Source organism: Palaemon carinicauda, chromosome 28, assembly GCF_036898095.1.
Source record: "Palaemon carinicauda isolate YSFRI2023 chromosome 28, ASM3689809v2, whole genome shotgun sequence".
Taxonomy (NCBI): Eukaryota; Metazoa; Arthropoda; class Malacostraca; order Decapoda; family Palaemonidae; genus Palaemon; species Palaemon carinicauda.
The window spans coordinates 59351256-59363755 of NC_090752.1; the positions used below are offsets into that span (position 1 = coordinate 59351256).

Consider the following 12500-nt stretch of genomic DNA (forward strand, 5'->3'; position numbering starts at 1 on the left):
GATTTGCCCCGACTCGCAGGGGTGCCCTTTTAGCTCGGAAAAGTTTCCTGATCGCTGATTGGTTGGACAAGATAATTCTAACCAATCAGATAGCAGGAATTTTTTCCGAGCTAAAAGGGCACCCTCTGCGAGTCGGTGCAAATCTGCCTCACTAAAAAAAAAATGACTATAGTGCCTTGTGGAGCCCAGTTAAAAGTTAGGTGAACTAATCTCTCTTGGAGAGTGGGAAGAGCATGCCCAAACCTGGTGAATGCGAAGAGCATGCCCAAACCATCTCCATCTACTCTTCACCATGGTCTCATCCACATATGGCACTCGAGTAATCTCTCATTGAATCATTCAGTAAGAAAAATTGAATAATGAGGTAATTATTCAAGAAAACTATAAACTATAAATGAAGTCTGGTAGGGTTCCTTAATGGGGCTTTTAAACACCATCCCGCGAATGATTATGTGAAACCAGTCCGAATTACTAAGCGGATCGTTCGAGGTTCGATATTCGTCTCGGACTTTAGCAAAAGAATTCTGTATCTCTCAGGTTTGTTGGTTAATGTAAGAAAATTTACTGACATTATAAACAATTGCCATAAATGTTTTATTTCAGTTTATATAAGAGAGCGTCTATTTAATGCTCTTACTGTTCTTAAAATATCTTATTTTAATTGTTCATTACTTCTCTTGCATTTTATATATTACCTTGTTTCCTTTCCTTACTGAGCTAATTTATCCATATTGGAGCCCTTGGGCTTATAGCATCCTGCTTTTCCAACTAGGGTTGTATCCTAACTATTAATAATAATAATAATAATAATAATAATAATTAAATGTTTCAATACGATTAAATTTGTGGCTAGAAAGGTGTTCATAAACAAACAAACAAACACACATAACCTCCTTCCAACTTCGTTGGCGGAGGTAATAATAATAATAATAATAATAATAATAATAATAATAATAATAATAATAGTGCTCAAAAGACTCTCATATATATATATATATATATATATATATATAGAGAGAGAGAGAGAGAGAGAGAGAGAGAGAGAGAGAGAGAGAGAGAGAGAGAGAGAGAGAGAGAGAGAGAGAGCTAATCAGTACATAGGACTTACCTCATTAATGGCTTCTGGTATATACTGCCTGATATTCCCATCGTGTTTGCTTTTCTAGATAGAGATAAAATAGAAAAAAGAAAACATAATTAAAATTTTCCCAATTTACAAATGAACTCGTTAAACATAATCTCAATAATATCGAAATATATGAAATTAGAAATTCTATAATAGAAAAACCACTTGTAATGATGAGGTTCTTGACAGAACACACATATCTTAGAACCTTAGGACATTAACATGCAAATTATCTCACGTTAATGTGCAATATATCAAAGATTAAGATTAAGATTAATAGCCTTTATTATTCAGAAACACAAATTAATTTTGTCAGTTTAAATAAAAAAAAAAAAAAACACTCATTAGGGTAAAAATTATTTTGCTTATTTACTCACCAGAGTGATTCTCCCACCGAGATGTTCTTCCGAGCTGGGAATCCTATATGCCTGAAAGGAAAAGAGATTTGATCATCATAAGATTGTTTTTTATAGCTAGATAACTAACCCAGCGTTGGTGCTTGTGGGACAATTCAGAGCACAAGCGTTGATCATCACAAAACTGTTTTTCCTATATTGATATCTAACCCAGCGCTGGTGCCTGTGGGACGATTCAGAGCTCAAGCGATGATCATCACAAGATTGTTTTCCCTATATTGATATCTAACCCAGCGCTGGGGCTTGTGGGCCCATTCAAAGCCCAAGCGTTGATCATCATAAGACTGTTTTTTCTATATAGATATCTAACTCAGCTCTGAGGCCTGTGGGACCATTCAGAGCCCAAGTGCTGATCATCAAAAGACAGTTTTTCCTATACAGATATCTAACCCAGCGCTGGGGCCTGTGGGACCATTTAGAGCTCAAGCGTTGATCATCACAAGACGGTTTTTCCTATATTGATATCTAAGCCAGCATTGGTGCTTGTGGGACCATTCAGAGCTCAAGCGTTGATCATCACAAGACTCTTTTTCCTATATAGATATCTAACTCAGCTCTGAGGCCTGTGGGACCATTCAGAGCCCAAGTGGTGATCATCAAAAGACAGTTTTTCCTATACAGATATCTAACCCAGCGCTGGGGCCTGTGGGACCATTTAGAGCTCAAGCGTTGATCATCACAAGACGGTTTTTCCTATATTGATATCTAAGCCAGCGCTGGGGCCTGTGGGACCATTCAGAGCTCAAGCGTTGATCATCATAAGACTGTTTTTCCTATATAGATATCTAACTCAGCTCTGAGGCCTGTGGAATCATTCAGAGCCCAAGCGTTGATCATCGCAAGACAGTTTTTCCTGTATAGATATCTAACCCAGCGCTGGCGCCTGTGGGACCATTCAGAGCCCAAGTGTTGATCAGCACAAGACTGTTTATCCTATATAGATATCGGACCCAGTACTGAGGCCTATGGAATCATTCAGAGCCCAAGCGTTGATCATCACAAGACTGTTTTTCCTATATAGATATCGGACCCAGTACTGAGGCCTGTGGAATCATTCAGAGCCCAAGCGTTGATCATCACAAGACTGTTTTTCCTATATAGATATCGGACCCAGTACTGAGGCCTGTGGAATCATTCAGAGCCCAAGCGTTGATCATCACAAGACGGTTTTTCCTATATAGATATCTAACCCAGCACAGGGGCCTGTGGGACCATTCAGATGCCCAAGCATTAATCATCAAAAGACTTTTTTCTATATCGATATGTAACCCAGCGCTGGGGCCTGTGGGACCATTCAGATCCCAAGCGTTGACCATCACAAGACTATTTTTCCTATATAGTTATCCAAACCAGCACAGGGGCCTGTGGGCCCATAGAGCCCAAATGTTTATCATCACAAGACTGTTTTCCCTATATAGATATCTAACCCAGCACTGGGGCCTGTGGGATCATACAAAGCCCAAGCGTTGATTATTATAAGACTTTTTCCTATATAGATATCTAACCCAGTTCTGAAGCCTGTGGGACCATTCAGAGCCCAGGTGTTGATCATCACAAGACTGTTTTTCCTATATAGATATCTAACCTAGCACTGAGGCCTGTGGGACCATTTAGAACGCAAGTGTTTATCATCACAAGACTTTTTCCTATATAAATATCTAACCCAGTGTTGGGGAATTTGGAACCATTTAGAGCCCAAGTGCTGATCATCACAAAACGGTTTTTCCTATATATATATCTAACCGAGCGCTGGGACCTGTGGGACTATTCAGAACCTAAGCATTGATCATTATAAGACTGTTTTTCCTATATAGATATCTAACCCAGCGCTGAGGTCTGTGGGACCATTCAGAGCCCAAGTGTTGATCTTTACAAGACTGAGCCAGGAAACAGTGGTTGCGGGACTGGGCTGAGAAACGGGTTACAAGACTAGCCGAGAAACAAACCCAGCGCTGAGGTCTGTGGGACCATTCAGAGCCCAAGTGTTGATCTTTACAAGACTGGGCCAGGAAACAGTGGTTGCGGGACTGGGCTGAGAAACGGGTTACAAGACTAGCCGAGAAACAATGGCTATATGTCTGGGCCGAGAAACAATGGTTACAAGACTGGGCCGAGAAACAGTGGTTTGGTTACGAGACTGGGCCGAGAGACGGTGGTTACGAGACTGGGCCGAGAGACGGTGGTTACGAGACTGGGCCGAGAGACGGTGGTTACGAGACTGGGCCGAGAGACGGTGGTTACGAGACTGGGCCGAGAGACGGTGGTTACGAGACTGGGCCGAGAGACGGTGGTTATGAGACTGGGCCGAGAGACGGTGGTTATGAGACTGGGCCGAGAGACGGTGGTTACGAGACTGGGCCGAGAGACGGTGGTTACGAGACTGGGCCGAGAGACGGTGGTTACGAGACTGGGCCGAGAAACGGTGGTTACGAGACTGGGCCGAGAGAGATGGTGGTTACAAGACTGGGCTGAGAAACAGTGGTTACAAGACTCGGATGAGAAGAAGTGGTTACAAGACTGAGTTCAGAAACGGTGTTGGAAAGCCGAGTAGAGCACAACACAGCAAAGTAAAACAAAGTAGTGAAGAGCATAATACAGGAGAGCAGAACAACATTAAGAGTATAACATAAGTAAAAAGAACAGCTTAAAGCACAGCCCAGTAGAAGAAAAAACGGTGCAGTGCCAATCAGAATAGCATTAAGGGCAGAGCATGAGCAAAAATTAGTGCAGAGCAAAGAACTGCAGACAAAAGCTGAATAGGGCAAAGCAGAATGGAACAGAGCAGCGCAAGTCAAGAGCAGAGCAAGCCAGAGCAAGGCAGAGCAGAGCAAAGAGAACTAGAGGATGGAGTAGCTGAATTAACAATGGAGTTAAGATCACTCTTGTTTTCAGGTGCTGTTTCATAATAATTATGTAGATCTTTTAGGATTTCACAACCTCGAAAGCAAACACATGGTGCGCACGCACTCATAAGTAGAAGCACTTTTAAGGGGTTGCTCTGTAAAGGGATGCTCTGTGAAGGAATGCTCTGTGAAGGAATGCTCTGTGAAGGAGTGTTCTGTGAAGGAGGGCCCTGTGAAAGAGGGCTCTGTTAAGGAGAGGTCTTTGAAGGAGAGGTCTTTGAAGGAGAGCTCAGTGAAAGGGTTCTTGTGCGCACGTACTCATAAGTAGAAGCACTTTAAAGGGGTTCCTCTGTAAAGGGATACTTTGTAAAGGAGGGCTCTGTGAAAGGGTGCTCTGTGAAGGATGACTCTGTGAAGGATGGCTTTGTGAAAGGGTGCTCTGTGAAGGAGAGCTTTGTGAAAGGGTACTCAGTGAGGGGATGCTCTTTGAAGGAGGGCTCTGTGAAAGGGTGCTCTTTGAAGGATGGCTCTGTGAAGGATGTCTTTGTGAAAGGGTGCTCTGTGAAGGAGAGCTTTGTGAAAGGGTACTCAGTGAGGGGATGCTCTGTGAAGGAGGGCTCTGTGAAAGGGTGCTCTTTGAAGGATGGCTCTGTGAAGGATGTCTTTGTGAAAGGGTGCTCTGTGAAGGAGAGCTTTGTGAAAGGGTACTCAGTGAGGGGATGCTCTTTGAAGGATGGCTCTGTGAAGGATGTCTTTGTGAAAGGGTGCTCTGTGAAGGAGAGCTTTGTGAAAGGGTACTCAGTGAGGGGATGCTCTGTGAAGGAGGGCTCTGTGAAAGGGTGCTCTTTGAAGGATGGCTCTGTGAAGGATGTCTTTGTGAAAGGGTGCTCTGTGAAGGAGAGCTTTGTGAAAGGGTACTCAGTGAGGGGATGCTCTGTGAAGGAGGGCTCTGTGAAAGGGTGCTCTTTGAAGGATGGCTCTGTGAAGGATGTCTTTGTGAAAGGGTGCTCTGTGAAGGAGAGCTTTGTGAAAGGGTACTCAGTGAGGGGATGCTCTGTGAAGGAGGGCTCTGTGAAAGGGTGCTCTTTGAAGGATGGCTCTGTGAAGGATGGCTTTGTGAAAGGGTGCTCTGTGAAGGAGAGCTTTGTGAAAGGGTACTCAGTGAGGGGATGCTCTGTGAAGGAGGGCTCTGTGAAAGGGTGCTCTTTGAAGGATGGCTCTGTGAAGGATGTCTTTGTGAAAGGGTGCTCTGTGAAGGAGAGCTTTGTGAAAGGGTACTCAGTGAGGGGATGCTCTGTGAAGGAGGGCTCTGTGAAAGGGTGCTCTTTGAAGGATGGCTCTGTGAAGGATGGCTTTGTGAAAGGGTGCTCTGTGAAGGAGAGCTTTGTGAAAGGGTACTCAGTGAGGGGATGCTCTGTGAAGGAGGGCTCTGTGAAAGGGTGCTCTTTGAAGGATGGCTCTGTGAAGGATGTCTTTGTGAAAGGGTGCTCTGTGAAGGAGAGCTTTGTGAAAGGGTACTCAGTGAGGGGATGCTCTGTGAAGGAGGGCTCTGTGAAAGGGTGCTCTTTGAAGGATGGCTCTGTGAAGGATGTCTTTGTGAAAGGGTGCTCTGTGAAGGAGAGCTTTGTGAAAGGGTACTCAGTGAGGGGATGCTCTGTGAAGGAGGGCTCTGTGAAAGGGTGCTCTTTGAAGGATGGCTCTGTGAAGGATGGCTTTGTGAAAGGGTGCTCTGTGAAGGAGAGCTTTGTGAAAGGGTACTCAGTGAGGGGATGCTCTGTGAAGGAGGGCTCTGTGAAAGGGTGCTCTTTGAAGGATGGCTCTGTGAAGGATGGCTTTGTGAAAGGGTGCTCTGTGAAGGAGAGCTTTGTGAAAGGGTACTCAGTGAGGGGATGCTCTGTGAAGGAGGGCTCTGTGAAAGGGTGCTCTTTGAAGGATGGCTCTGTGAAGGATGGCTTTGTGAAAGGGTGCTCTGTGAAGGAGAGCTTTGTGAAAGGGTACTCAGTGAGGGGATGCTCTGTGAAGGAGGGCTCTGTGAAAGAGGGTTCTGTGAAGGAGAGCTCTGTGAAAGCGGGCTCTGTGAAAGGGTGCTCTTTGAAGGATGGCTCTGTGAAGGATGGCTTTGTGAAAGGGTGCTCTGTGAAGGAGAGCTTTGTGAAAGGGTACTCAGTGAGGGGATGCTCTGTGAAGGAGGGCTCTGTGAAAGGGTGCTCTTTGAAGGATGGCTCTGTGAAGGATGTCTTTGTGAAAGGGTGCTCTGTGAAGGAGAGCTTTGTGAAAGGGTACTCAGTGAGGGGATGCTCTGTGAAGGAGGGCTCTGTGAAAGGGTGCTCTTTGAAGGATGGCTCTGTGAAGAATGGCTTTGTGAAAGGGTGCTCTGTGAAGGAGAGCTTTGTGAAAGGGTACTCAGTGAGGGGATGCTCTGTGAAGGAGGGCTCTGTGAAAGGGTGCTCTTTGAAGGATGGCTCTGTGAAGGATGGCTTTGTGAAAGGGTGCTCTGTGAAGGAGAGCTTTGTGAAAGGGTACTCAGTGAGGGGATGCTCTGTGAAGGAGGGCTCTGTGAAAGGGTGCTCTTTGAAGGATGGCTCTGTGAAGGAGGGCTTTGTGAAAGGGTGCTCTGTGAAGGAGAGCTTTGTGAAAGGGTACTCAGTGAGGGGATGCTCTGTGAAGGAGGGCTCTGTGAAAGAGGGTTCTGTGAAGGAGAGCTCTGTGAAAGCGGGCTCTGTGAAAGGGTGCTCTGTGAGGGAGAGCTCTGTGAAGGAATGAAAAACAGCTCTGTGAACCATCGATCTGTGAAGGAGGGCTCTATGGAGGAGAGCTCTGTGAAGAAGAGCTCTGTGAAGGAGAGCTCCACGGAGTAGAGCTCTATGGAGGAGAATTCTGTGAAGCAGGGCTCTGTAAATTGGTGCTCTATGGATGAAAATACCGCATACCACAATATACCTGTGGTTAAAGGCAAAATGCAAAACCTCCACTAATTTTCGTGACATATTTCGTCCTTATGAAATGTCGTCTTCCGATAGTGTGTTACTCTCATTTACCTCTTCATAGAATGTAATAAGAGACTATAAGCATTACACATGTCTGGTATCGAGTACTAATTTCGCAAATTACTGCAAAAGTACTAAAACTCTGTCGTAAGGCCATTAATTTAATTAGCAAATACTTTTGCATAACTGTACCGTAAGTCAAGGCTGTGTTATGGATAATTATTAGTTGTACGCTTCACAACAAAGGCTTAAATAGCCATGGCAATGACGCAAATAGAGATCATGAATTAAGAGAGAGAGAGAGAGAGAGAGAGAGAGAGAGAGAGAGAGAGAGAGTAATTCATTATATTCTTACCTTATGGCTATATCTCCTCTACGTTCTATTGAATGTTGTGTTTTATGCCACCCCCCTCTCTCTCTCTCTCTCTCTCTCTCTCTCCCTCTCTCTCTCTCTCTCTCTCTCTCTCTCTACACACACACATTATATATATATAAATATATATATACTGTATACATATATATATATATATATATATATACGTAACATATATATACACATTTTATATATATGTATATATACATATATATATATACATATATATACACACACATATATATATATAATATATATATACACACATATATATATACATATATATATATATGTATATATATATATATATATATACTGTATATACATATATATACACACACGCATATATATATATATATATATAAATATATATATATACACATATACATATAAATATATATATATATATATATACATATACATATACATATATATATATATATATATACATATATATATGTATATATATATGTATATATGATACCTATTTCCTTCATGTTTCTCTATTTTCAAGTTAAATTGTAACAGAAAATACTTAGCATAGCTTGTTTTGCCGAGGGGACCGAAAACACAATTTCTGCTATTACTTTATTGATCTAACATTCCACTTAATGGGAGTTGTGAATTGAAAATCTTTAATCTCAGCAGAGAATCAGCTGGTTTCTAATGAAAGAATAAATAATCTATAAGTAAATAAAGGGCAAAACAAAGAAGAAAGGTTATATAAGAATATTGGAGAAGGTTATACAAGATTATAAGAGAAGGCTATACAAGAATGTAGGAAAGGTTATACAAGAATATAGGAGAAGGTTATACAAGATTATAAGAGAAGGCTATACAAGAATATAGGAAAGGTTATACAAGAATATAGGAGAAGGTTATATAAGAATATAGGAGAAGGTTACACAAGATTATAAGAAAAGGCTGTACAAGAATATAGGAGAAGGTTATATAAGAATATTGGAGAAGGTTATACAAGATTATAAGAAAAGGCTATACAAGAATATAGGAGAAGGTTATATAAGAATATAGGAGAAGGTTATATAAGAATATAGGAGAAGGTTATATAAGAATATATGAGAAGGTTATATAAGAATATAGAAGGTTATATAAGAATATAGGAGAAGGCTATATAAGAATATAGGAGAAGGTTATACAAGATTATAAGAAAAGGCTATACAAGAATATAGGAAAGGTTATACAAGAATATAGGAGAAGGTTATACAATAATAAAGAAGGTTATACAGGAATATAGTATATTTTACAAGAGTAAAAAAGGATATACAAGAACATAGGACGTTGTACAAGACTATAAAATAGTAGGTTATACAAGAATATAGTTTATAGATGAATAAAGGACAAGGTTATATAAGAATAAAAGAAAGGGTTATACAAGAATATAGTTTATAGATGAATAAAGGACAAAGTTATATAAGAATAAAGGAAAGGGTTATACAAGAATATAGTTTATAGATGGATAAAGGATAAGGTTATATAGGAATAAAAGAAAGGGTTATACAAGAATATAGTTTATAGATGGATAAAGGACAAGGTTATATAAGAATAAAGGAAAGGGTTATACAAGAATATAGTTTATACACGAATAAAGGACAAGGTTATATAAGAATAAAGGAAAGGGTTATACAAAAATATAGTTTATACATGAATAAAGGACAAGGTTATATAAGAATAAAAGAAAAGGTTATACAAGAATATAGTTTATACATGAATAAAGGACAAGGTTATATAAGAATAAAGGAAAGGGTTATACAAGAATATAGTTTATACATGAATAAAGGACAAGGTTATATAAGAATAAAGGAAAGGGTTATACAAGAATATAGTTTATAGATGAATAAAGGACAAGGTTATATAAGAATAAAGGAAAGGGTTATACAAGAATATAGTTTATACATGAATAAAGGACAAAGTTATATAAGAATAAAAGAAAGGGTTATACAAGAATATAGTTTATAGATGAATAAAGGACAAGGTTATATAAGAATAAAGGAAAGGGTTATACAAGAATATAGTTTATAGATGAATAAAGGACAAGGTTATATAAGAATAAAGGAAAGGGTTATACAAGAATATAGTTTATAGATGAATAAAGGACAAGGTTATATAAGAATAAAGGAAAGGGTTATACAAGAATATAGTTTATACATGAACAAAGGACAAGGTTATATAAGAATAAAAGAAAAGGTTATACAAGAATATAATTTATACATGAACAAAGGACAAGGTTATATAAGAATAAAGGAAAGGGTTATACAAGAATATAGTTTATAGATGAATAAAGGACAAGGTTATATAAGAATAAAAGAAAGGGTTATAAAAGAATATAGTTTATAGATGAATAAAGGACAAGGTTATATAAGAATAAAAGAAAGGGTTATACAAGAATATAGTTTATACATGAATAAAGGAGAAGGTTATATAAGAATAAAAGAAAGGGTTATACAAGAATATAGTTTATACATGAATAAAGGAGAAGGTTATATAAGAATAAAAGAAAGGATTATACAAGAATATAGTTTATAGATGAATAAAGGAGAAGGTTATTTAAGAATAAAAGAAAGGGTTATACAAGAATATAGTTTATACATGAATAAAGGAGAAGGTTATATAAGAGTAAAAGAAAGAGATATAAAAGAATATGGTTTATAGATGAGTAAAGGACAAGGTTATATAAGAATAAAAGAAAGGGTTATACAAGAATATAGTTTATACATGAATAAAGGAGGTTATTTAAGAATAAAAGAAAGGGTTATACAAGAATATAGTTTATAGATGAATAAAGGAGAAGGTTATATAAGAATAAAAGAAAGGGTTATACAAGAATATAGTTTATACATGAATAAAGGAGAAGGTTATATAAGAATGAAAGAAAGGATTATACAAGAATATAGTTTATAGATGAATAAAGGACAAGGTTATATAAGAATAAAAGAAAGGGTTATACAAGAATATAGTTTATACATGAATAAAGGAGAAGGTTATATAAGAATGAAAGAAAGGATTATACAAGAATATAGTTTATACATGAATAAAGGACAAGGTTATATAAGAATAAAGGAAAGGGTTATACAAGAATATAGTTTATACATGAATAAAGGTGAAGGTTATTTAAGAGTAAAAGAAAGTGTTATACAAGAATATAGTTTATACATGAATAAAGGACAAGGTTATATAAGAATAAAGGAAAGGGTTATACAAGAATATAGTTTATAGATGAATAAAGGACAAGGTTATATAAGAATAAAGGAAAGGGTTATACAAGAATATAGTTTATACATGAATAAAGGAGTAGGTTATATAAGAATAAAAGAAAGGGTTATACAAGAATATAGTTTATAGATGAATAAAGGACAAGGTAATATAAGAATAAAGGAAAGGGTTATACAAGAATATAGTTAATACATGAATAAAGGACAAGGTTATATAAGAATAAAGGAGAGGGTTATACAAGAATATAGTTTATAGATGAATAAAGGACAAAGTTATATAAGAATAAAAGAAAGGATTATACAAGAATATAGTTTATAGATGAATAAAGGACAAGGTTATATAAGAATAAAGGAAAGGGTTATACAAGAATATAGTTTATACATGAATAAAGGAGTAGGTTATATAAGAATAAAGGAAAGGGTTATACAAGAATATAGTTTATACATGAATAAAGGACAAGGTTATATAAGAATAAAGGAAAGGGTTATACAAGAATATAGTTTATACATGAATAAAGGAGGTTATTTAAGAATAAAAGAAAGGGTTATACAAGAATATAGTTTATACATGAATAAAGGACAAGGTTATATAAGAATAAAGGAAAGGGTTATACAAGAATATAGTTTATACATGAATAAAGGAGTAGGTTATATAAGAATAAAGGAAAGGGTTATACAAGAATATAGTTTATACATGAATAAAGGACAAGGTTATATAAGAATAAAGGAAAGGGTTATACAAGAATATAGTTTATAGATGAATAAAGGACAAGGTTATATAAGAATAAAGGAAAGGGTTATACAAGAATATAGTTTATACATGAATAAAGGAGAAGGTTATATAAGAATAAAAGAAAGGGTTATACAAGAATATAGTTTATACATGAATAAAAGACAAGGTTATATAAGAATAAAGGAAAGGGTTATACAAGAATATAGTTTATAGATGAATAAAGGACAAGGTTATATAAGAATAAAGGAGAGGGTTATACAAGAATATAGTTTATACATGAATAAAGGACAAGGTTATATAAGAATAAAGGAAAGGGTTATACAAGAATATAGTTTATACATGAATAAAGGAGTAGGTTATATAAGAATAAAGGAAAGGGTTATACAAGAAAATAGTTTATACATGAATAAAGGACAAGGTTATATAAGAATAAAGGAAAGGGTTATACAAGAATATAGTTTATAGATGAATAAAGGACAAGGTTATATAAGAATAAAGGAAAGGGTTATACAAGAATATAGTTTATACATGAATAAAGGACAAGGTTATATAAGAATAAAGGAAGGGTTATACAAGAATATAGTTTATAGATGAATAAAGGACAAGGGTATATAAGAATAAAGGAAAGGGTTATACAAGAATATAGTTTATACATGAATAAAGGAGAAGGTTATATAAGAATAAAAGAAAGGGTTATACAAGAATATAGTTTATGGATGAATAAAGGACAAGGTTATATAAGAATAAAAGAAAGGGTTATACAAGAATATAGTTTATACATGAATAAAGGAG

At 37.2% G+C, this 12500-nt stretch overlaps 1 protein-coding gene across 1 annotated transcript in view; it reads right to left on the reverse strand.

The window, feature by feature from the left end:
* LOC137621833 (protein SpAN-like) overlaps positions 1-12500 on the reverse strand; it is a 341729-nt gene that overhangs the window by 59574 nt on the left and 269655 nt on the right. The window contains exons 3-4 of the mRNA XM_068352340.1: positions 1504-1554; positions 1109-1162 (exon numbers count right to left, since the gene is read on the reverse strand). The gene's annotated coding sequence lies outside the window, so the exon portion shown is untranslated. The remainder of the gene's footprint in view (positions 1-1108; positions 1163-1503; positions 1555-12500) is intronic.